The sequence below is a fragment of the Podarcis cretensis genome (genome assembly GCF_951804945.1).
Source record: "Podarcis cretensis genome assembly, chromosome: 9".
Taxonomy (NCBI): Eukaryota; Metazoa; Chordata; class Lepidosauria; order Squamata; family Lacertidae; genus Podarcis; species Podarcis cretensis.
Window position 1 is genome coordinate 40,543,574 of NC_137178.1, and position 24,978 is coordinate 40,568,551.

The 24,978-nt window shown below is 40.6% G+C and overlaps 1 protein-coding gene and 1 long non-coding RNA gene across 4 annotated transcripts in view; both read left to right on the plus strand.

Moving 5' to 3' along the window:
* Window positions 1-24,978, plus strand: part of LOC307224041 — a 199,050-nt gene that overhangs the window by 120,869 nt on the left and 53,203 nt on the right. The window lies entirely within an intron of this gene.
* The window catches only part of FHIP1A (FHF complex subunit HOOK interacting protein 1A), a 118,482-nt gene that overhangs the window by 40,301 nt on the left and 53,203 nt on the right, over window positions 1-24,978 (plus strand). Inside the window, exon 1 of one of the 3 annotated variants that reach the window (XM_079990419.1) lies at window positions 12,859-12,966. The exons of the other annotated variants lie outside the window; for them this stretch is intronic. The gene's annotated coding sequence lies outside the window, so the exon portion shown is untranslated. Of the gene's footprint in view, window positions 1-12,858; window positions 12,967-24,978 lie in introns of those variants that run through there. 3 annotated transcript variants of the gene reach the window in all.

Sequence of the window (24,978 nt, forward strand, 5' to 3'; positions counted from 1 at the left end):
CATGTTTAGGTAGAAGCGGGTCCTTAGGTAAGAACGCGAGTGGCGCTGTGGGTTAAACCACAGAGCCTAGGACTTGCCAATCAGAAGGTCGGCGGTTCGAATCCCCGCGATGGGGTGAGCTCCTGTTGCTCGGTCCCTGCTCCTGCCAACCTAGCAGTTTGAAAGCACACAGTGCAAGTAGATAAATAGGTACCGCTCTGGCGGGAAGGTAAACGGCATTTCCGTGTGCTGCTCTGGTTCGCCAGAAGCGGCTTAGTCATGCTGGCCACATGACTCGGAAGCTGTACGCCAGCTCCCTCGGCCAATAAAGCGAGATGAGTCAGAGATGAGCGCCGCAACCCCAGAGTCGGCCACGACTGGACCTAATGGTCGGGGTCCCTTTACTTTTACTAGGTAGAAGCAGTTCTTATTGACTTCAGTAGGATTTACTCCAGAATGTGTGTGTGTATAATTTTATCCCAGTAGAGCAATCTTGTGACCCTGCTAAGATGCTTGGTCCTTTAGAATGCGTTGTTGTTGTTGTTGTTATATTATTTTTCCACAGTTTTAGGAGGCATAATATTGACATTAATACATTATCATTTAAAATGGGGAATTGCAAAGGAACTCTTACTGTCTGGAGTAAGACAGTCCTACCCTTCTCCATCTGATACAACTGGGGAATTGCATTGTCATCTGCTAAAATATAGGTGAATAAAGATGACACATACTTGAATGTAGAAAGGTTTTCAGCTGAATACAGTGGAAACCTGGTTCTCAAACGGCTTAGTTATGAACAAATCGGCTCCTGAACACCGCAAACCCGAAAGTAAGTGTTCCGGTTTTCAAACGTTTTTCAGAAGCCAAATGTCCAACGCAGCTTCCACTTGAGTGCAGGAAGCTCCTGCAGCCAATCGGAAGCCGCGCCTTGGTTTTCAAACATTTCGGAAGTCACGGACTTCTGGAACGGATTATGTTCAAGAACCAAGGTACCACTGTACATTTAAAATACGAATCTCAGAATTGTTCAGTATACTGATATTAATTATACATTCAACACTTTCCACCCAATATCTTTTAAAATGCTGTCTTTAGTAGGTGCAAGATGGAAGTTTTGCGAAGACTGTATATATTTTTACACCACAGGGCAAATGAAACACAGGAACAGCTTGATTTCTTCCTTGTTATGAAGAATAAACATGAGGGTATAAGGTTGTTTAACCTCTGTTCTTACTTAAATTTCTTGTAATTACTTCAGGCCTAATGGGAATACTACCACATGCAGTTACTGGACCTAAACAACAACCTCTCATTATACACAGCTATCAAGTGTTGATGATATTTGGCTGCTAATAACATTAAGGGTGGTTTGTGCCTGAACAGGGTTTTTTGTTTTTTTTTAAAGTGAATTTACTTAATGAAACAGAACTGATAATACACTTGGTCCATATATGCACAAATTGGCTCATGAGATAAATATAGTGGCATACCTCACTTTATTGTGCATAGTTTTATTGTGCATCATTGATAGTGCTTTTTTTACTGGAGCACTGGAGGAGCTGCTGGTGCTGCTGGTGGATTGGAGACAAGACTGCAGGAGCCTGCCCAGCTGCTCCTTGTGAGGATGCAGGTGCTTGATCAGTCAGCAACTACCAACATCAAGGTAGTGCCCTCCATCAGCCAGAAGATTACAACTCGCTGAAGGCTTAGATCAGGCATGCCCAACTCCCAAGAGACTGTGATCTACTTTCAGCATAAAAAAACTGGCAGTGATCTACCCATTGTCATTGGAGGGAGGGGGAACGTTCGTGGGGTAGGTGGATTGCCCAAAGTTGTTGAGCTTTTGCGGAGGATTGCCCAGAGTTCTTCAGCTTTTATTTGTTAACTTTGGGTAAACTTTATTTAATCCCACGATCGATAAGGGTCTCGCGATCTACCAAGATCAGCCAGGGATCTACCGGTAGATCGCGATCTGGTTGGACATGCCTGGCTAATGCACACTTAATAGACTACAGTGTAGTATAAACATAACTTTTATATGTACTGGGAAACCAGAAAATGTGTTTGACTCGCATTTGGCGACATTGTGGTGGTCTGGAGTATCTCCAAGATTATACCTGTTCTTCTGTTCTGTACACAGTTGAACACATTTTAGCTCTCTCTGTGTATGCTGTGAAACGTTTTACTTACCTTCTTTGTTTGGAGGCAGTTAGTTTCTGCTATTGCACACATCCTCCTGCCTAGCTTAAAAATGTGGAGAAGTCTTTGAAAACCACAACAAAAGTTCACTTGAGGTGTTGCTTATTAAATATGATTTATAGGGATTTGTCAGTTGTGTCTCCACGCTGCAGCTGGAATACTAGACAAGCATACCATCTAAATAGCCAGTTATACGTATCCCACATACAAGAGGGGACTGGACGATTACTGACTCATTTAATGAAGATAGAGACATGCAGAATTTCCAGCTAGTCATTCCACCAAGTTTCATTTTAGTACACAGCACACAGGGAAGGCACTTTAAAACACGCCTTCATTATTTGAGTTTGTGGTATGTTAACTGTCAACACAAAGTCTTAAGATGCTTACGGAAGTGATAAATATATGTTCAGAGGTTTGGCTCTTTAAAATATGAAATATTTACAGTGCATTCCTGTGTGTGTCAACGCAGACAGAAGCCCTAAGGGACTGACTGCCAAGTAAATTTCTATATACTGTATTTACAGGGTTGAAATCCCTTTGTAACTAAACAAGGTAAATTTTGGATACTTCTAGAAATTTAGATAGTCATTTGAAAGTTATGAAGAATATTTGCATGTTACCTACAGTATATAAAAAATAGTTTATTGTTTTTGATACATTTAGAAATAGTTTGGAACTTCACTGGTTGAACCCATAGCCGTAAAATTCAGCCTTTCCTCAATTGAAATTGTGATTTCTTTGTATCAAATGGGTATTGAGGGGCAAGTGATTAAAATGTAATTTAATACTGTACAAGACTAGTGTAATTATATTATGTATCCATCACTTATCAGTGCTTACATAAACTTGTGAGAATGTAGCCTAATGTTCATAACCAGTAAATGGTTCTAAAAGGGGTTTTTTTTAATGAGTTAACACTAATCTATTGAGTTAAATATATGACATCATAGCGTATGTCAGTTTGTGCACTGTTCACTTAGCACAATATCATTTATTAAATTAGCACAATGTTTTATTAGAAATATGACATTAAAGAAATAGGACTCCCTAATTTGTGAATTTATATGACTTATGTCTCACAGGTCTGTATTAAAGTACAAGTGGTGGCCATTTTAGGTGCGTCCACCATTGTGTGGGTCCTTTTGGACCTGGAAGAGGGATGAATGGGGGCGTAACCGGCTTTTGTGTGCTCTGCTGACTTCTAAAGGGGTGTAATGCACACCGCTAATGTGTGCGGGCTCCAGGAACAGAATCCCCGCACAAAATGGTCACTGCCGCTATATATGAATCAGTGGTTAGGATGTGCAAAATATTCTTCCCACTGAGCTGATGGACAAAAACTGTAAAGTTACTCATATTAAGTCAAATTTTAATTTATGATAGGAGCATAATGAAGCTAATACACAGTAAGGCAGCATACTGGATTTGATTCAGTTGGTGACTTGGCATCTCTCATGATGATTGTACATAGAAAACAGCGGCTTTATTCCATTGGGCAATATCCATCATCACACTGGTGGATGCTGTGAAATTCGCTGCTTCTGTCCTTCCCCCCTTGCAACCTTGAGTTTCTCCTTCCATTCTGCAAGCAGTGTGACAGCACTGCAAGTCACCCAAGTGTGTGCAACTTCAAATATACAGCACCTAAAGTTGTGAAGTCACGTACGCTTGGTTTTCTGGAGAAGGATAATGGTGAGGGAATTGATTAATGCCTCTAGTTATAATAATTGAGCTGCTTTTTTACATACCTGTTAAAATCCTTCATTTGCAACAATGTGGAAAGTGTCACCAGGCAAAGTGAACCAAAAATGTTATTTCAAAACTGTTATCAAAGATAATGTGCATTGTGTCAAAAAGCTGCTGCTCTGACATTGGATAAAAAAAAGCAGTGCTTCCCTATATGCTGCCAGGACAAGTGTGCAGCCAAGAGGGAATAAGTACATTCCTGACCTTTGGCTTGGATCCAATTTCAAGTTCCTCCTTTCTCACCTCTCTTGTCTCATGAGACATTTACAGTTGTTAAGTCATTTGGCCTAAAGTCAGAAGCCTTTGATTTTTCAGAAGGTCATAGTGGAGTGCTTTTAGACTTGGGTTGCTAACGCACTAAATTAAAATGACCATGTGATTCTGTGTAGATTTAGCCTTTATTTTTGAATAACCTTTTTATTGGGTTTTATGAGCAAGGATCATATGAGTAATAAATGATGCAAATAAACAGACCAAATCTTCTCATGTCGTTTGTATAGCACAAAAATAGCATAATAAATTTGCAGTAATATCTACAACAAGAATATCAAACCTCTCCATTCTTAAGAAAATCAGCCCTGAGTGCTCACTGGAAGGACAGATCCTGAAGCTGAGGCTCCAATACTTTGGCCACCTCATGAGAAGAGAAGACTCCCTGGAAAAGACCCTGATGTTGGGAAAGATGGAGGGCACAAGGAGAAGGGGACGACAGAGGACGAGATGGTTGGACAGTGTTCTCGAAGCTACCAGCATGAGTTTGACCAAACTGCGGGAGGCAATGGAAGACAGGAGTGCCTGGCGTGCTCTGGTCCATGGGGTCACGAAGAGTCAGACACAACAACAACAATATCTACAACGTATGGTTCAAAGTGAAGATAATAATTTAAATTTAGATCAATCAGATTGAGCCAAATGCTGATGGGTGGGATTGTTCCTTTTTTGGAATACTGGCATACGTTATAAAATTAAACCACACTTGAATAAAGCCATCATTCTTGATCCATCCATGTGTCCGCCATAGTTTATTTGTTGATCTTTCAAGGAATGCTGTTTCCTAAACTGTTTTGTACCAATTGTTTATTGTTGTGCCAGAAAGGTCTTTCCAGTGTCTGCTTATGGTTTGTCACACTGCTAGTAATAAATGGCTTATTAATTCTACACTGTGTAAATCTAGGTTGTTGTCTTGAAATATATTTGATAAAGCTAATTATGGTTTGACTTCCAGTTGTTTCATTATTTTATTAATTTCTTGGAATTACGAATTCCAGAAAGGCTGGAGTTTTGTACATTCCTGCCACATGTGGAGATGTGTGCTGGGTCTGGAGCAGCCCCTTCAGCAATGTGGTGAAGCAGCAAGATGTATCATGGCTAGCTTCCTAGGGATATCACCTATATATGAGTGTTAGGGTTAATTTTCTATTGCTGAAGGGATTTATTTTGTCCAGAGTCTGTTCCATTGATCTGGGTCATGTTCATAGCCAAAACCTCATTCCTGTTGATGTATAATAGGGTTGAATGAACTCTCTTATGCACTGAGTATAATTTTATAGATTACGAATATTATACCGGGACTTGGCCTTGTCCATATTACAGATCTTTCAGATGGGCTAGTAATCTTGTGGTTGCCTTACTGGTAATTAAAGGTAAAGGTAAAGGTACCCCTGCCCATACGGGCCAGTCTTGACAGACTCTGGGGTTGTGCGCCCATCTCACTTAAGAGGCCAGGGGCCAGCGCTGTCCGGAGACACTTCCGGGTCATGTGGCCAGCGTGACATCGCTGCTCTGGTGAGCCAGAGCCACACACGGAAACGCCGTTTACCTTCCCGCTGGTAAGCGGTCCCTATTTATCTACTTGCACCCGGAGGTGCTTTCGAACTGCTAGGTTGGCAGGCGCTGGGACCGAGCAGCGGGAGCGCACCCCGCCGCAGGGATTCGAACCGCTGACCTTTCGATTGGCAAGTCCTAGGCGCTGAGGCTTTAACCCACAGCGCCACCTGCGTCCCTACTGGTAATTAGGTTAGCCAAATAAAAAAGTGTGGATTTGATGGAATAGCAGCCAAGAGATTTGTAAGTTTCCTAGTTTAGTCCACATTTCTTGGTCTAATAGTGGTGTATTTCTGTTATAAAAGTAACATAACTAGTATAGATCTTTTGCCTTCCATCCAGCCACATAAATTTGTCATAAAGTGTTGTTTGCTGAACAGCCTCAGCAAAGCCCCGCTGTGCCTCTGGCTTGTGAGGAGACCCTCCCCGGAGCTTGAAGAAGACTGCAGTCAAGCCTTCCTTTAATAAAAGTGGTTTCTTGCTCAGGAGAAATAAGGGAAGATATCATCCTGCTTCTGTGGTTCATCCAAGCAAAGGCATACCAGCTTGTCTGTGAAGGGAACTGTGGACTAAATTAATAATACGTGTAGGCACAAATATATTTCAAGAAGTATGACCTGCCGGTAGAATCCTGCAATAGAATAACCAATAGGGACAATAAGGGAAGTGAATATCGGTTCCAGTCTAGTTTCAGTTTTTGCTTAGAAGGTTCAAGAAAAACCAGTTTTTCTGTTATTCAGTGTACGTATAATGCTGTGTGTGAAATAAGATTGCCTTCAGAATGTGACCAAAGAGTTTAGGCAGATTTTCATTGTAAATGTATGACTACATTTTTCTTTTAAAAAATAAAATAAAATAAATGGCTGCCTTGTTATGATCTGAATTTGATTTTCTAGAATCTTTTCCGAGAGTTTCTAGAAACTGTTTTTGGTATGTGTGGTTGGAATGGCAACTTCAATATATCTTGTAGATGAAAAGTTATATTGGAACATGACTTTTGCTGCAAAGCTCTTTTAAAAATGAAACAGAGCAACACGTGCTTCAAAAATTATAAATCTTTGGTAACCTGAATCTGTGCATATGGAGCCGTATCTCTAGCTTTTCTGTGCAGTAACAAAAGCTGATTTTCCATCCGCCAGAAGCTAGAGCATAAGATAAGTTTAGGACAAAACTATAACTTGCTATAATAGATGTTGGTTAGCATATTTGTTTACAACATTGTAGGTTGGTTCTTGAGACGGCCTCCAAAGATAATAGCCCTAACTTGATGTTGGCTGTAATGTTGTAATCATTCTTACTGAATTAGAGTGATTGCACTGAGTAATCAAATTAACCTCTAGCTGCTTTTGTATAGGTTGATTAAGACATATGCTTCATAAGCATTTACATCCTTTGATGTTTGATAGCTATTGAACAGGTACCATCTTACTGGATGGAGACTGAAAGATTAAAATAATTATAACAGAGTGCGTAAAAAAGGAAGTGTGGCCAGTACAGAGAAAGAAATCTGATTTTTGCAGTGAGTTGGCAAGGAGGTGTAATGTAGGGACTTCAAGGGCATGTTATGGCTTTGAGGGACCTGATGCTGTCTTAATGACTAGAGTTGTCTAGGTGATTCCTGCTGAACCTGGAGTTTCCCACCACGCTGAAAAGCAGTGCCGGATTTACGTATAAGCTAAACAAGCTATAGTTTAGGGCCCTGCTCTCTTGGGGGCCCCAAAAAAATTAAAGAAAAAACACACCTGGATGTACATTTCCAAAATATAAGATAAAAAGCAAAATAAAACCTATATACAGCAACAGTGTTTTGTGTTGAGTAGGCTTCCATGATGTAAGTAATGGGCCCTGCCTGCTAGCCTGCTCCCTAAAATATCACTGGTTTGCTCATTTCTATATACAGTGGTACCTTGGTTCTCAATCTTAATCTGTTCTGGAAGTCTGTTCCCAAACCAAAGCATTCCTAAACAGTGACAATTTGTTGTTGACAAAGGACAGCTGGACATATAAAGGGCCCCATTACTTTAAGTAGCTTAGGGGCTCATCAAACCTAAATCCGGCTCTGCTGACAAGTTAGGAACATGAACCAATATGAACATGAAGATGCTAAGAAACATCCACAAATCTTTGTTTGCTTTGCTCAGTGAGAGCTCATTTGTGCTTCAGCAGAGTTTTTTTTTTAAAAAAAAATCCCACCCACCTACGCAATAAGGTAAAGGTAAAGGTACCCCTGCCCGTACGGGCCAGTCTTGACAGACTCTGGGGTTGTGCGCCCATCTCACTTAAGAGGCCAGGGGCCAGCGCTGTCCGGAGACACTTCCGGGTCACGTGGCCAGCGTGACATCGCTGCTCTGGCGAGCCAGAGCCGCACACGGAAACGCCGTTTACCTTCCCGCTGGTAAGCGGTCCCTATTTATCTACTTGCACCCGGAGGTGCTTTCGAACTGCTAGGTTGGCAGGCGCTGGGACCGAGCAGCGGGAGCGCACCCCGCCTCAGGGATTCGAACCGCCGACCTTTCGATCGGCAAGCCCTAGGCGCTGAGGCTTTAACCCACAGCGCCACCTGCGTCCCTTACCTACGCAATAGAAGAGGACAAATCTGTCTAATTAAAATATTGCCATGCAATTTGCTACTGAGCTCTATAGGTGGGTTTTCGGGGGGGGGGAGAATTGAAATGTTTTGTGGAAAGTATTACTATTTAAAGTAGGTTAGTGTGGGTAGTGTAATTTAGAATGAAAAATTACAGCTTTCGCTGGAAAATTTTCTCATGCCCTAGAGCAATGGTTCCCAAACTTTCCTCTGCACAGGCCACTGGAAAATTGCTAAGGATTTTAGCAAACCACTGAATGATGGTAGCAATTGTATCGCTCTGTGCTAGATGCTGTATGATTTTAGATGTATTTTTATAGCTTCTTTTATTTCTTTTATGGTATTACGATTTAAATTATAAACTGCAATACAATAAAATACAATACATAATTTGAATTCCACAAAACTCAAATGGTATAATACAATATAAGAAATAAAAAAGCAGTGAAATACAATAAAATCAATATGAATATTGGATTGGATGCTCTGTCTCACATTGTCAGCCACAAATTCACAGACACACCATGGACCACCTGAATGAAGCTCGTGGACCACAGTTTGGGAACCTCATGTTAATTTTTTGTCCCAGTACACTACAGATATTCAACCTGAAATATTTGAGTGAGGGAAAGTTAAAAACATCCTTAATGTGGTGTTAGGTAGAATCTTTTTACTAGAAGACTGCTTGTAAATATTTAAAGACATTAGCGTTTACTTCCTTTACATTGTTTACATTGAAGAAGAAAAATACCTCAGCTACTGAAAAGTGTTGACATGCTAATAAATGTTTAGTAACCAAAGAACTGTGCATGATATGCAACTCACATACTGGTTAGGATTAATCACCTAAAAAATATTAATTACAACTTTGAAACTGCCAAGCTTGGCTAATATTGTATTTGCAACTGACATTCATTGAATCATTGCTACTAATGAATGTATGAAAAGAAAATTCTGCAGCAGAATAAAGCACTGGAGATTATATGTTTTAGCAAATTTTCAATGGAAAATTGTATGCATTACATCACTGCTGTTTGTCTCTGATAGCAATTACTTCCCTGGTGAGCAAAGAAGTAGAAAACAGGTACTCTGCTAGTGCAAGTAGCTAGAATATTTGGCCTGAGTGTGGAAATTAATGTTCAAATTCCCACTTCCCCAAGAAGCTCATTGTGTCTGTCGCCTTGGGCGTGTTGCTATCTGTCAGCCTAATGTACTTCAGAAAGTTGCTGTGAGATAAAATGGGAACCCCATGTATGGTGCCTTGACTTTCTTGTTAAGAAAGGACAAGATAAACTATCATGGCCTCCTTTCCTATCTGTCTTGTGCTGCCACAGCTATTACAGGTACACATCCTATCTCTTTAAAGATTGGACCGCCAACATAAGTTGTTTAGTGCTTCAGTTCCTGCTTGGAAAAGCCATGCCACTAAATTGCACATGTGGCTTTTCCATTTCCTGTTTGCTTCAAATGTCAAGCGAAAGCAGGTTAAATGCAATGTGTTGTATTTCTTTTAATGGGGAGTAGCTCTTAGGATACTGAGTTGTAGTCTGTTCTTCATCTGTTCCTATTATTATTATTATTATTATTATTATTATTATTATTATTATTATTACAGTGGTACCTCGGGTTACATACTCTTCAGGTTACATGCGCTTCAGGTTACACACTGCTAACCCAGAAATAGTGCTTCAGGTTAAGAACTTTGCTTCAGGATGAGAACAGAAATCGTGCTCTGGCGGCACGGCAGCAGCAGGAGGCCCCATTAGCTAAAGTGGTGCTTCAGGTTAAAAACAGTTTCAGGTTAAGTACGGACCTCCGGAACAAATTAAGTACTTAACCCGAGGTACCACTGTATTTATATACTGCCCTTCATAATAAGATTTCAGGGCAGTTCACAGAAAAAATACAGGATAAAAACAAGTAAAGAATTAAAACAAAATATGTAGCAAAACAATGACCCCTCCCTTCCCACAGACACGTTTAAAAGGCTGTGGAATATTAATTAGTCAAAGGCCTGAAGAGGAAGGTTGTCTCCTGGCGCCTAAAAATATATAATGAAGGCGTCTCTCTGTGTGTGTATATAACCAGAAGCAAGTCCTTCGATGCCTTTCTGGCTGTTCTTGTGGGACATCAGAGAACAATGAAGCAGGGGTTTAACCATATTTTTCTGGTTTGGATATCATGGAAAACTGGTTTAACAAGCTAGAATATCAACACCAAAGCTGATTGTTTGAAGGAAGGAGTATGCACATGTTGAGACCTATCTGTATCTTTTCTGTCCAGTAATGAAAGGTAATTTTCATTATGCACGTACAGAGCTAAAGAGAACATGACTCTTTCTACCTACCTTCTGCTAAAATGGGCAAGGAAAGAGAGGAGGAAATGTGCAGACACACAGCCCCCCCCATATTATTTTTACTTATTAATAGAAAGAACAGCAATTAACATTCAACCATTCCATCACCACCCAAGTATCAATTTATTATAGTAAACTTTTAAGTCCTTTCAGTTTTTAAACAAAGATATCATTCACAAGTTTCTATGGGCTGTTGGACTCTTGTAACCATGCTCTATCGATGTTTCATATGTAGTAAAACTATGCCACATTGATTTAAAAAAGTTGTGTCTTGTTTTTGACCCGATAAAGCAAACCAAAGTTCTTTTATTTCATAGGCCATTCATTCTTGTTTACAAACATTGACAAGGCGTACATGATTTCCCTTTCTAAATTAATATAAAGAAATAGGTATTTGGTTGCATGCAGATTTAAGTGTCCCTGGAACAGTGTTGTTAATTTTTTTTTAAAAAAAACCAGTGCGTTTAACTTGTTTTTAATGCAAATCAATTTTTTTCTCTACCTTGATTTAGATGTAAGGATTGGTGAAGTAAATAAAGAAAGCACATATGCAAGGTCGAATGAGGGCTTCTAACCCATGTGCAAAACCAAATCCAGATTTTGTTGCTTGGATGATCTTGGCATGAGGCCACATGATGCTTTGTATTAGATTTCAGTTTAGTTAGGCCTGTTGGCATAACACAAAGCTATGTAGCTGCACCATTATTTTCTAGAGTTAGTGGCATGGAAGGCATTTGCCTTTTCAATTGCTTACAAATGTAATTGGTGGAATTTATGTGAAATGGCGAAGTTGCCAGAATAGCCCAACAACCTAATCAATCATGCTTCTCATACAACTTCTAAATCAGCCTTTCCCAACTTGGTACATCCAGCTGTTTTGGGCTGTTCTGTGCTGGCTGGGTCTTATAGGAGTTAGTACCCTCCATCTGTCTTAGACCAAAAGTTGGGCAAGATTGTTCTAGAATCTAGGTAATATTGTTTTGGAAACTGATACCTTCCCAATTTTTATGCAAAGCATGTTGATAAAAACCTGTACCTGGAAATGTATGTTTATGAGATATGCCTTATGTTTGTGACTCACACATGGGGAAAATTGAGATGAATGGGTAGACTTGTAGACTTGATGTGTAGTTAATTTGCTCCTTCCATGCCATTTTTAAAATTAATATATATTCAAGCCTGGTATCTTTTTGCTATATATAGCTTTGGCATCACAATAATGATCATTTTGTCTCATTCAAGTTGCTGGTATATATTTTATTTGGCTTACCTTGAAAATGGAAAAGTGTGGATTGTGTGTCCATTTGAAGCTAATGTTTTTGGCTACTACAAAGTTATATTTTTCCTGATTATACTATAGCAAATCTATTTGCCGCAGGGAGCTACAGATCTGGAATTACGGATTTCATAGGCAGATGTTTACCTTAAAAGAAACTTGATTAATGAGTGATCGATTTAGGCATTGGGTGAGGTAGGAGGATATATGGGCCAGAAAGCCTTTTCTTTCCTTTGTGGTTTTTAAGGTCAAATTCTTTTATAAATTGAGTTGCAAATGAACGCTGTATATCTGGTAGAAATGAAAGATGAATTGATATAATTAAAGAGAGGCTGTTCTAAGAGCTTCTGCTAAATGAATTCTCAAAGAAGAGCTGTGGTTTCCTGAAGTGAAAAATTAACAAGAGAGTGCTCTTTGCATTTTAATGGTGCATAGTACGGTAGAATTGTTAGCTGAAGCCAAAGGCAAGCGCTCCAATATTTTGAGGGTGGGAATGAAGGGTGCCTGTACTTTGGTTTTCAATTCTGTCTGTTGCAAGATACTGAAACAATACATGAGAATATAAGTAGTTAAATATTCTAGATTGCTTGTATTTTTGGAGCATTCTGCATGCTGGTGTTTCTATGTTTCAGCAGTATCCCTGCATTTCTTCAAGTCCTCTGTTTTATTCTGCAGAGAGAAATAGTATGGGAACTCTAACCAATTAATTTCTGAGCAATAAGCAGTGCTTTGGATCCTGACCTGAGAATAGCATTAATGGGTCTTTTACTGTCAAATAACTATCCATCAAATATGAGATATATGATGGATAAACATGTCATATGTTTTTCTTTCACTGTTCTTATGACTTGTTCCGTTTCTCTGATTTGCAAGTTGGGTATTGTCTAAGGAAGGAGAACCAACATACTGTACAGACCCAGAATTTTAAAGAAAGATCAGGGAATAAACAGTTTAGTGTTTGCATAGGAATTGGAAGGAGAATGATGTAAGGCAGAGGTAACTAATTATGATTACTGTTTTCCCAATCAATCTCTTTTGGGCATATTGCTGTTAATGGCTCACCATCTGAATCATAAATGTATGTATGCAAATCCTTTAAGGCTCATGGGTGATGCTCAAGCTACTTACAAACACAGGACCAATATAGAAAAGGATTAAAGATTTATCATATGTTGTTATTGGCCTTTATTGGCATAAGTTTAAACAATAAAATCATACAAAGACATCCAAATACATTGATAATCCAAACACTAGATAGCCACCATTGAATAAATCAGGCAACTTTAGTTTTAGCTTTAAATACCCTGAAACAATCTTGGTAGTTTCAGGAGTATCATCCCTCAACAAATATTGGATTACAGATTCTTTGTGAATCGATATTTTAAGCTGTAAAGGAGTCACTAGGAGATTTCGGTGAAGGTATCGAGAAGAGGGCAATCCAAAATTATGTGATGTATTGTATCTGGTGTTTTCTTATTACTACAGGAGCAGAATCTGTTCTGGAAGGGGATTTTTTTGAAACCTGAACAAAACAGATGAAGAGAATGCATTTAGACAAGCTAGCATAAAGGCTCTGCGATACAATGGAGTATCCAAATTGTAAAAGTAATTACCGTATATACTTGTGCATAAGCCGACTTTTTCAGCACATTTTTTATGCTGAAAAAACCCCCCTCGGCTTAAACTCGAGTGAGGGTCCCACTTACCTGGGTCAGCAAACTTTTTTGGGAGTGGGCTGGTTGACTGTCCCCCAGACCGCGTGGCGGGCCGGACTGTGTGTGTGTGTATGTGCACACACACACGCACTGGAGGGGGCTTCTCTCTCCCCCCCTCCCCACAGCCTACCTATGGTGCAAGAGGCGGCGGCCATGGGACCAGTGGCGAGAAAGGGCTGGCTGGCTTCAGAGAGGCGCTGCCCTCCGCTCTGCCAACCATGGCTCGTGCCTGCGCTTGTGAGCAGCAGAGGTGGGCGGCGGAGGGATGAGCGGCCTGAAAGCAACCCTTTCTCACCGCTGGTCCCACCGGTGCCACCCGCCTCTCACAAGGGCAGGCACAGGAGCTGCCTGTGCCTCTCCCAAACACGGCTCCTATGTCTGCTTTTGCGAGCGGCAGTGGCGGCGGCGGAGGCGATGGGATCAGCGGCCTGAAAGCGGTTCTTCTTTTCTGCTGCACGCCGGCCGCCTGTGTTGTCTGTGCTGTACTGGGCAAGAACCTGCCCACTTCTGTGTGCTGGTACTTGGGGCCTTGTCAAATGAGTGTCGGATGCGGCCGCTCTTCTTCTCCAGGGCTGTGACCAATGACGTAGACTTTACAGTCTTACCTGTGCTTGGTCACACCCCCTTGCTCCACCCAAGCATTGCTGAATACAAGTACAGTGGTGCCCCGCAAGACGAATGCCTCGCAAGACGGAAAACTCGCTAGACGAAAGAGTTTTCCATTTTGGAGGTGCTTCGCAAAACGAATTTCCTATGGGCTTGCTTCGCAAGACGAAAATGTCTTGCGAGTTCCTGCGGGGGTTTTTTCCTCCCCCCCCCTTTTCTAAGCCGATAAGCCGCTTATCCGATAAGCCGCTAAAAGCCGCTAAGGCGCTAATAGCGCTAATCCGCTAAGCCGTCAATGGGCTTGCTTCGCAAGACGAAAAAACCGCTAGACGAAGAGAATCGCGGAACGGATTCTTTTCGTCTTGCGAGGCACCACTGTACCAGCATATCTCTGGTCTTGGATATACAGTACGTTTATTTACAGTACTCAGTCTGCTATATTTTATATTTTATTTTCTTATTAACCCATATCTGGACCTTGTGTTGACTATGCTTTCATAGAGCAGCCTGTGTTAGGGTTCTGGAATTACAGTGGTACCTTGGTTCTCAAATGCCTTGGTATTCAAACAACTTGGAACCCAAGCACTGCAAACTCAGAGGTAAGTGTTGCAATTTGCTAGCTTTTTTTGGAAGCCGAACATGCTCTGTTTTGAGGGTTACGCTTCTGATTTGAGTGCCACATTTCCATTTTGAGTGCCACTCTTCTGTTTTGAGTGTTACGCTGAGGTCTCTGTTTTTGTTATTTATTTTGCGGTTTTGCTTTTGCGGGTTTTTTGTTTTGTTTTTGTTACTGTGTGGAACCCAGTTCAGCTACTGATTGGTTGGTTGTGTGACTACAGTACATTGTTTATTGCTTTCATTTTATGGATCAATTGTCTCATTAGATAGTAAAATTCATGTTAAATTGCTGTTTTAGGGTTTTTTTTTAGTCTGGAATGGATTAATCCATTTTGCATTGCTTTCAATGGGAAAGTGCGCCTTGGTTTTGGAACACTTTGGTTTTGGAACGGACTTCTGGAACGGATTAAGTTTGAGAACCAAGGTACCACTGTACTTATTGAAGGCTGCTTTAGAAATTAATTAAATAAACAAATATAAATTCTAAGAATTATTTCTAAAAATGAAATCCTCCCCCCCCCGCCCCGAACTAACATTTAAGGCCTTTGCTGAGATATACAGAATAATTGTTGAAATTTGGACCCTACTGTTTGCATTCTACAGGCAGTGTCTCAGAGCTTGCTGCTAAATGATATAGATGGCAACAAAAACTGGCTGTGGAACAGGGCTATAAAATTATGCATTGGATAGTTCAATATGTGCTTCTGCTATACTACTGGCACAGGACAATATATTTTGTTTTCCAAAAGCAAAGCAGTTAGATTGGTGAGATTTAAACCATCTGCACACTAGATTAAATTGTCCAAGGATTATGGGAATATTTGCAGACGTGCTGTAAAAGCTATGAAGTAGAACAGATTATTCTGTACATAGCAAAGAGAAAAATCTATTATATAAAGGAATTTGGCTGTAAAGTCTTCTGATGAAGTTGATTTAGTGAGTCAGATGTCCATATGCTTTTCCTGTCAGAGAGAATTCTTGATTGAAATTTGTAGTATGTGTTGTTTGTTTTGTTTTTAGAATACACAGATCAGCAGTTTTCAATTATAATCTGATATCTAGTTCAATGGCTCATGCTACTATATGCAGTAATATACAATGAGGCTCTGTGCTCTCCTTTTAGTATATGTGCTGCCGAAGCGAGCACCTGTGCTCTCCTTTTGACATTTATGAAACAACCTGCTGCTGGTTGAATGCTGCTTTGATCTGTGCATGATATCCTAGATACAGATGAAAATGTTGTTTGGCTGGATCAGATGTTACTCTTCTACATGGGAATATGAGAAGAGCAGATGAAGAAGTGCTAGGCTGTTGATAATTTCCTTATTCCAGATTCACAAAAGTATCATCAGATGAACTCCTACTTGGTGTTCTGTCTATTTCTGCTCCTTATGGATGACAGCTGTTAAAAGAAATTGAAACTGAAACTTTTCAAAAATGTCACTGGTTATGAAACTGAATATGCTTGTGCTGTAAGCAACATTTCATTTTAAATGGTAAAAGTATGCTGTCAGTAAAAATAATGTAGTCTTGAGAAACATATCCTTGTACGACTTCTAATTATTTAGTAATCAGTCAGTTTGAAACTTAACGCTTCCTGCCTCTTCCAGAAAATTCCTGTTCCTTGTAGATCCAAGTGGTATTTTGAATCTGATGTTGTTTAACATTAATTTAGACAGCATGGAAGAGATGTTGGCCCTGTTGAGAGATGTTACAATCCAGAAGCTCATTCTGGAGCACTTACTGTATATTTTGATCACATATTTTGTACTTGCAGTCAGGATGGCTAAAGTGTAGTTGAAAGCTGTTCCTTCTCTTCCCAGTTCCTGACACTGAGTTTTCGTATATTCAACTTTTCTGTTTTTGAGCACTCTTGTGATCAAATTTTCCATGAATTCTTCTGAATTCTTAACATGAATCTCTAACTGCCTTGGCCAAAACTTTCTTAGTCACTTCTCACTGACTGTGAATCCAGCCAAGTTGTGTTGATTGTGTGTAGTTATTAATTGTAAAGGTAAAGGTAAAGGGACCCCTGACCATTAGGTCCAGTCGTGACTGACTCTGGGGTTGCGGCGCTCATCTCGCTTTGTTGGCCGAGGGAGCCGGCGTACAGCTTCCGGGTCATGTGGCCAGCATGACTAAGCCACTTCTGGCGATCCAGAGCAGCGCACGGAAACGCCGTTTACCTTCCCGCCGGAGCGGTACCTATTTATCTTCTTGCACTTTGATGTGCTTTCGAACTGCTAAGTTGGCAGGAGCTGGGACTGAGCAACGGGAGCTCACCCTGTCTCAGGGATTTGAACCGCCGACCTTCTGATTGGCAAGTCCTAGGCTCTGTGGTTTAACCCACAGCGCCACCCGCGTTGTAGAAATTATCAAATAGGGCCTGAGCTCTGACAATTTGCTGGAAGGCATCAACAAGATTTGCTCATAAAAAGTTGACACAATTTTGTCAGATGACAGTGTCTTTTGAATATTGCTGCTCAATCTGAGATCATTTCAGTATTTTAATGGCCTGTATTTATCCAAACACACTTGCAGATTTGGTTGTTGGTATGCATTCTATTCTAAGACACAGACTCACTGTTCTAACACTTCAAAGTTGTTTACAAAAGTGAAAAATGAAGGAGAGACGATAATGTGATCAATAGCACTTCCACCACGTTTTTTCATGCAAGCCTTAGGCATGAACTGGATTTAGGGTAGAGAGAGAAAAAAATGTTAGACCTAGGCCAGTAGCTATCAATTTCAGCTCCTTATCTGAAAAATATAAGTATTAATTAGTGAAACAAAGAAGGTAAGGCTTGTAAGGCAACCAAACTAAATAAACAGCAAACCATAAGCAAAGTCTGTATAGTGATAGACAGACTCTATATGAAAACCTAAAAAAAATGTAAAATCTTAAAAAAAAAAAATAGGACCGAAAGTTTCAAGTGGTTTCAGTCTTCCTGAGATCCATTCTGCCCAGTTGGTTGGTACAAAGGGCTCTTCTAAAAATACAAAACAAGAAGTGAATTGTCTGTCTTTTTAAAAACAGTATGTGAATTCCTGGCTTATAGTTAGGTGGACTATAGGATTTCTCATGTGTAAATTAACAATGTTCCAACTTTGGAGAAGACTACGGGAGATTAACTTCTGGCTTATCCCTGAGTGAGTGAACTGCACTTGTGTGCTTAGATTTAGACAGTGGCGTAGCGTGGGGGGTGCAGGGGGGCGGCCGCACCGGGCGCAACATCTGGGGGTTAGGGTTAGGGGGCGCAAATCCACGGGTTAGGGGGCGCAAATTACTTGCCTTGCCCCGGGTGCTGACAACCCACGCTACACCACTGGATTTAGACATTCACTTGAGCAGCACTCAGATTGGCAGGTTACCAACGCTGCATATTGGATTTAGTTTGTTTATTTGCTTGAACAGGTTTTCATAAGAGAGGCCCTAAGAGAGACTTACTGAAAGAAAAAGTGGAATAAAAAACAACATGCAGGCTGAAGAATAATTAAAAGAGAAGGACTCTTCTTCCAGATGAAGAGAAAGTGTGCCCCGCCCTGTTTTGTTTACAAAGAATTTTTTGGAATTTAAAGAACAAAACAGGACTATTAATCTCAGATGGAAAACCAAGAGGAGTATATTTTTTTAAGTGCTAAAATAATATATAGAATTTAAAAACGTATTGAGTTTTGACTTATTATATATAAATGAATTCATTCCTAAGTATCCTTTCCAATCATATCCGTATGTATTTCAGTAGTTAAAAGAAGATCACATTGTGGCTAATCCTAAACTAAATAATCACAGACCTTTTAGAGATGTTTTAGAATTATATTGGACTATAATCTTACGTACTTTAAAAGGATCCTGTACATAAATGCAGCCACAAACTTGTTGGTCTTCGTGGCCTTTGTGGAGACCATGCTCTAATAGCATCTCCCTTTCTTTGTACTCCCTCCCTTTCTCAACCAGAGATAGAACTATCGAGAAATTGCTTTTGGCTCATCATCAGAGAGCATCAATCACTAAGGGTGGAATTCAGTGTTGTGCTAATGCGAAGGTTCTGTCACTGCAAGCGTTACCTGACAGAATGACATCCCCTCTGTAGTATGCTGAGGATTCTCCTGACCCTCCGGAACAGATTTTGGGATTGTGTGCTAGCAGAAGTCCTTGTACTGGTTTCTTCTAGCACATCAGATTAGTTGAATCTGGTTTTCTGTTGCCACTTCAGATGCTGCAGCGCAGATAAACTTGTCCCAACTGAAGATAGATTAGCATTGTACACTGAGGAAATGGTCCATAAGCTCTGTCTAATTTGTCCACGAAGGCCTATAACTTCAATTTTGCAAATAATCCCTGGTGCTGTACTGTGCTTCTATTAGTTATCTTAAGGTCAGTGCCATGGTATTCCAGAAACTCATTTAGTGGTCCATCAGTGGCTTGTTCAAGAATTGCCTTGCATGATCTGCTCTTAGGCAACCTACAAACCTTCTTTCCATAACAGAGATATGTATTGACTGGAGTGCTGACATAATAGCACCAGTATGTGTGAATTAAGTTTATAAATCTGAAGTGTTAGCTAAAAGTAAATGTGCCCCTGTTCAGGGTTCCAGTCACCAAATTTTTCTGGACTTTCTCAGCATTCTATAAACTGTAGAGGGATCAAGCATGACATATCATTTTACTAAGCTCTGGTTTTCCATTTTTTGTTCCATTGGCCCTAGAGGCCACTGACCACATCCAGTTTTTATTGGTATGGTGCCTCCCCCCCTTTTAAAATGCTTTTTATTTTTGCATACTTTGGGAACATCAGTGATGATCTTAATTGACCATAGGTAAAGGTAAAGAGACCCCTGACCATTAGGTCCAGTTGTGGCCGACTCTGGGGTTGCGGCGCTCACCTCGCTTTATTGGCTGAGGGAGCCGGCGTACAGCTTCCAGGTCATGTGGCCAGCATGACTAAGCTGCTTCTGGCGAACCAGAGCAGCGCATGGAAACGCCGTTTACCTTCCCGCCGGAGCGGTACCTATTTATCTACTTGCACTTTGATGTGCTTTCGAACTGCTAGGTTGGCAGGAGCAGGGACCGAGCAACGGGAGCTCACCCTGTCGTGGAGATTCGAACCACCGACCTTCTGATCAGCAAGTCCTAGGCTCTGTGGTTTAACCCAGAGCGCCACCCGCGTCCCTCAATTGACCATAGTATGCTTCTGAAGCATCTCAGGGAGCTGGTGGTTGCAGGCACTGTACTTTAGTGGTTCCACTCCTACCTCCAGAGTTGTTTCCAGAAAGTTGTCATGGGAGCACCATGGGAATTGTACCGTGGTGTCCCACAGGATTCTGTCTTGCTATTTAACATCTATATGAAGCCTCTGGGAGCTGTCATCAGATTTGAAGTGTCATCAGTGTGCAGATGACATCTAGCTCTGTCTCTCTGTTCCATCTGAATCAGGAGAGGGAGTTGAGGTGGTAGACCAGTGCTTGGAGGTGGTGATGGGTTGGATGTGGATCAATAAACTGAAGCAGAATCCTGAAAAGACAGAGGCATTATGTGTTCCAGATTCTCATGGCTGGGAGGTGGCCTCCCGTGGATGGGGTTGCACTCCCCTGGAAGGAGCAGGTTTGTAGTTTGGGGGTGCTCCTGGCTGGTGACCTCTGTGTCTAGGAGTACCTTTTCCAGCTCTGGTTGGTTTGCCAGCAACCAGTTTGCCTTTGGGACAGAGATAATTTGACCACTGTACTCCAGGCTCTGTTAACTTTCAGACTGGATTTTTGCAATGTGCTGTATGTGGGGCTGCCCTTGAAGATGACTTGGAAACTTCAGTTGGTCCTAATTGCAGCCGCCAGGTTACAGGCTGGGGTTCCATTTAGATATCATATAACCCCTGTTTTAAAACATCTGCGCTTGGTTGCTAGTTCATTTCTGGGCTCAATTCAAGGTGTTCACATTAGTGTTTAAAACACTAAATGACTCAGGCTTCTTTACAGACCCTCCAGGGTGCTGAAATCAGCAGAGGGGACCTCTTGGTAGTCCTTCCACCTTCAGAGGCACATGGTGTGGTGGCCCAGGAAAGGGCACTCTCTGTGGCAGCCCCAAAGCTGTGGAAACCCACCCCAGAGGTACACCTGGCATTTTTATTATACAGCTTCCGTTGAATGCTGAGGATGCACATTTTACCCTGGCTTTTGGCACTTGAGATACGTAGTTTTAGGACCCACCTTATTTTGGGGATCATCTACTATTAAATAGAGTTTAATATTGTGTTTTAATTTCTGCCCCAGGACCTTGGAGTGAAGGGAAGGTAATAAATAAATAATAATTAGATTTTTTTTTAAAAAAATCCACTTGTCCTGCATCTGATATCTGCTGGCCAGGATGCTGACTTCCTATAATTTTTCAGAACTGTTGGCTCAGTGGGGAAGGAATGACAAGTTTTTAGCACTTTAAGATAACATGGTTCATACTGTTAAGATAGCTTGACCTTCCATTATCTCCTCGACCCCTTTCCAGCGCCATACCTTTTGCTTTAACATCATCAGTGCAATTGGGTTTTTCTCTTAATAAATAGCAATCAATCTTGATGTCATGTGTTTACAGTTTTCCAGTGCAGAGGCTTACGTTAATGAACGTGATCATTTACACAGTGTCACTGTAGTATTGGCATGCTAAATAATTTAGCAGGCTGTGGCAGGTAGATAGCTGTGTAGTGTCTCTGTTACTATGGCAATACATTTCCTTAATGCAAATATTAGTCATTCTGACTATGTGGATCTCTAGACTCAGGAAATTTATTAGTGAGGATGGAGAATTTAGCCTGGAGTGATTCATTTTCCGTGCTGGCTCAGTGTTGAGTCTGGTTCTGGGGAGCCAAATTTGCTTGATAGCCATAAATGCAGACAGCAGGTAGCCTATATTCAGAATAACCTTCTTAATCTTTCACTCTTTTTTTTAAAAAAGCCACTTCCTACCCTTGGCAATAATGGTTTTCTCTGTTTACTTTGTCGACATTAGATGTAAATTGGTGACAGTGAAACAGGAAGGGATGGAGAGCAGGTTTGGTGGACCTTTCAGCCTCAACACCATATCTGATTAAATTTTCATTTAAAACTTCTACAAATGGGTGACTTACAAAATACAGTGGTACCTCGGGTTAAGTACTTAATTTGTTCCGGAGGTCCGTACTTAACCTGAAGCTGTTCTTAACCTGAAGCACCACTTTAGCTAATGGGGCCTCCTGCTGCTGCCGCGCTGCCGGAGCACGATTTCTGTTCTCATCCTAAAGCAAAGTTCTTAACCTGAAGCACTATTTCTGGGTTAGCAGAGTCTGTAACCTGAAGCGTATGTAACCCGAGGTACCACTGTACTTACAAAATCCAGTGAGCAAGGCCCCTATCTTCAGGTTTGTCGCCAAATAAACTTAATGCATTTAGGAAAGATTGAGATTTTCATTATATATGGTTTCAGCAGTTTCCCCAAACTGCTGAAACCATATATAATGAAAATCTCAATCTTCAAACTGCTATGTGACCTTTCCTAAACAAGTATAATACAGAATGGTGATGGTTAAGACTTCCTGCTGACACTTCGGTGCCCTGGTTTTGTCCATCACAGCATATAAGAAGTGGTGCTTTTCTAACAGTGCAATTCCATGCATGTTTACTCACAGTATAGCCTTCTGAGTGCGGTGGGATATACTTCTTCGTAAGTGACTATAATAAAGCAGGCTTAAGCTTCCTGCTTGTCCATGGAGCTTGTGTTTCTTTTTAGTCTTGTATCTCTTTGGGTTTTTTCCCTTGAATTGCTGCCTGCCCTGTTTTCTTGCCTACTACATGTTTTCCCTAGTTTTCCTGGGCTAGGTCCTGTCTTGTTTTTGTTTCCTTTTTTTACTTGGGATGTGATTTATACTCATCCCTGCCTTGATTCTGTGCAGACTCTTTAAGAACAGAATCTCATGAAAGTATAAATATTTCTATATGGATGGTCTTAATCCTATCTGGCTGCTTACATCATGTCTTCTGGCCTTGGGCCATACTTCTATGTTTCTGCGACCTCTCTGCTGACTACTGCATCTACTCACATCCTGGACTGAAAATATTATTCCTAGGAAAGACCATGTCTACAAAAAACACAGCTAAACCCACCCCACTAATTAATCTTTTTTAAAAATAATTGTTCTAATTATTCATAAAATAATCACAGGCCACTCACTCTTTCTAATTGACCTACCTTACAAGGATAAAAGGAATTCAGAGTGAGAGAAGCAGTGTTGGCTGCTTGGAGGGCAGAAGGGGATTAAAATATAATGTATTTTCTGACATAATATTCTGAAAGGGCAAAGCCACACATGAACTATTAGTACAGTGGTACCTCGGGTTAAGTACTTGATTTGTTCCGGAGGTCTGTACTTAACCTGAAACTGTTCTGAACCTGAAGCACCACTTTAGCTAATGGGGCCTCCTGCTGCCGCTGCGCTGTCGGAGCACGATTTCTGTTCTCATCCTGAAGCAAAGTTCTTAACCTGAAGCACTATTTCTGGGTTAGCGGAGTCTGTAACCTGAAGTGTATGTAACCTGAAGTGTATGTAACCCGAGGTACCACTGTAATAAGAAACCAAACATTATTTGGTTCTATACACTGTAAATGCTGTTCTGTATTCTGTATAATAATCTTGGGCATTCTTAGCAAATACTTTTAGCAAGACACTGTCCTCCCTCCCTCCCTTCCAATAACTGCTCCATTTATTCAAGCAATAGTTGCACAAATAAGCATGATTCTAATATACTGTTCACTTGATAAAGTTTAATGTTATCCTTTGAAATTAAACTTTTCAAGCATTATTAATAGTGCTTATAATAAAGGTTATTGTGATTTGAAATTTAACATTAAAACAGAAGTGATTGCACTCTAGGCTTAACATTGAGAGAAGGTATATGTGCATATTTAACCAGCATAATGAATTGCAAGTTTCACTTATTAGTTCTAAACAGAGCTGTGCGCTGCTTGTAATGGTCCAATAATCTGCTGCTACTCTGTCTCTTGATACAATAAGGAGATGAGTGCCTTAACAAACATTGTATTCCTTTATTAAATTTAAAGCTTCTTCTGGGGTAGTTAATGTTAGTGGGATCAATGAACTTATGAACAGCATAACTCCTGGGTAAGCATTCATGTCATTTTCAGGTTGCCATATTTTGAAGAGCCAAAAAGACACATTTGCTGACTTCTACTTTTGACTATGGATCGCTATTGTGAATGTCATTTTACATACCCATGTAAAAGACGACATATGGCAACCCCGTGTCCGTTGAACTTGCATGTATCCTGGATTGCCTCAGATTCGAAACTTGTCAGCATTCATGAGAAATGGTTGTTCTGTACAGATGGAGCATTAGGCGGATATCCACAGATTTACGAATTCACATGCCAGCTTGCTAAGGGCAAGTATCTTCAGACAAGGAGGCTACCCAATATATCATAGAGCCAATATGTAACATAGCCAGTTACATTTATACAGGACTTGTATTCTGATTTTGTTTAATAGTTGTTTCCAACAGAAATGAACTCTTGTGCCATTGGAATTTGTAGTGCCTCCAAGTAATGAGGTAGTGTGTCCTTGAATTACAACCAATTTGTGCCCTAACTCTCCTAACACTCCTAGGCTGGTTTACAAGTACAGCAGTTGCTCAAATTTATTTTGTCTTGACCAGCATATTTTAACTTACTTTCAGATAAAGCCCTGTTAAAAGCTATTGGACAGTAATTCTCCTAAAGACAATAGAACAAAAGAACATATAATAATATCCAGCGGTGACTTTCTACTGATGGAAGGGAATCATCTGGAACAAGAAAGGAGGCAATTTTCAGCAATGTACCATACCTCTAAAATTGCCTCCAAATGAATCTAAGGGTTAAACTGTTCTTTTACACAAGTATTCCAATGCCCTTTTAAAAAGTGGAAGTGTGTAGCAGTCCTGCACATCTCATAATTGTGAACATTGTTAAAAATTAAATGCTTTTTGCCTATTTGTTAAAGATGCAATTAAGATGGTACTGGATAACATTTTATTGTGCTTTCAAGATAGA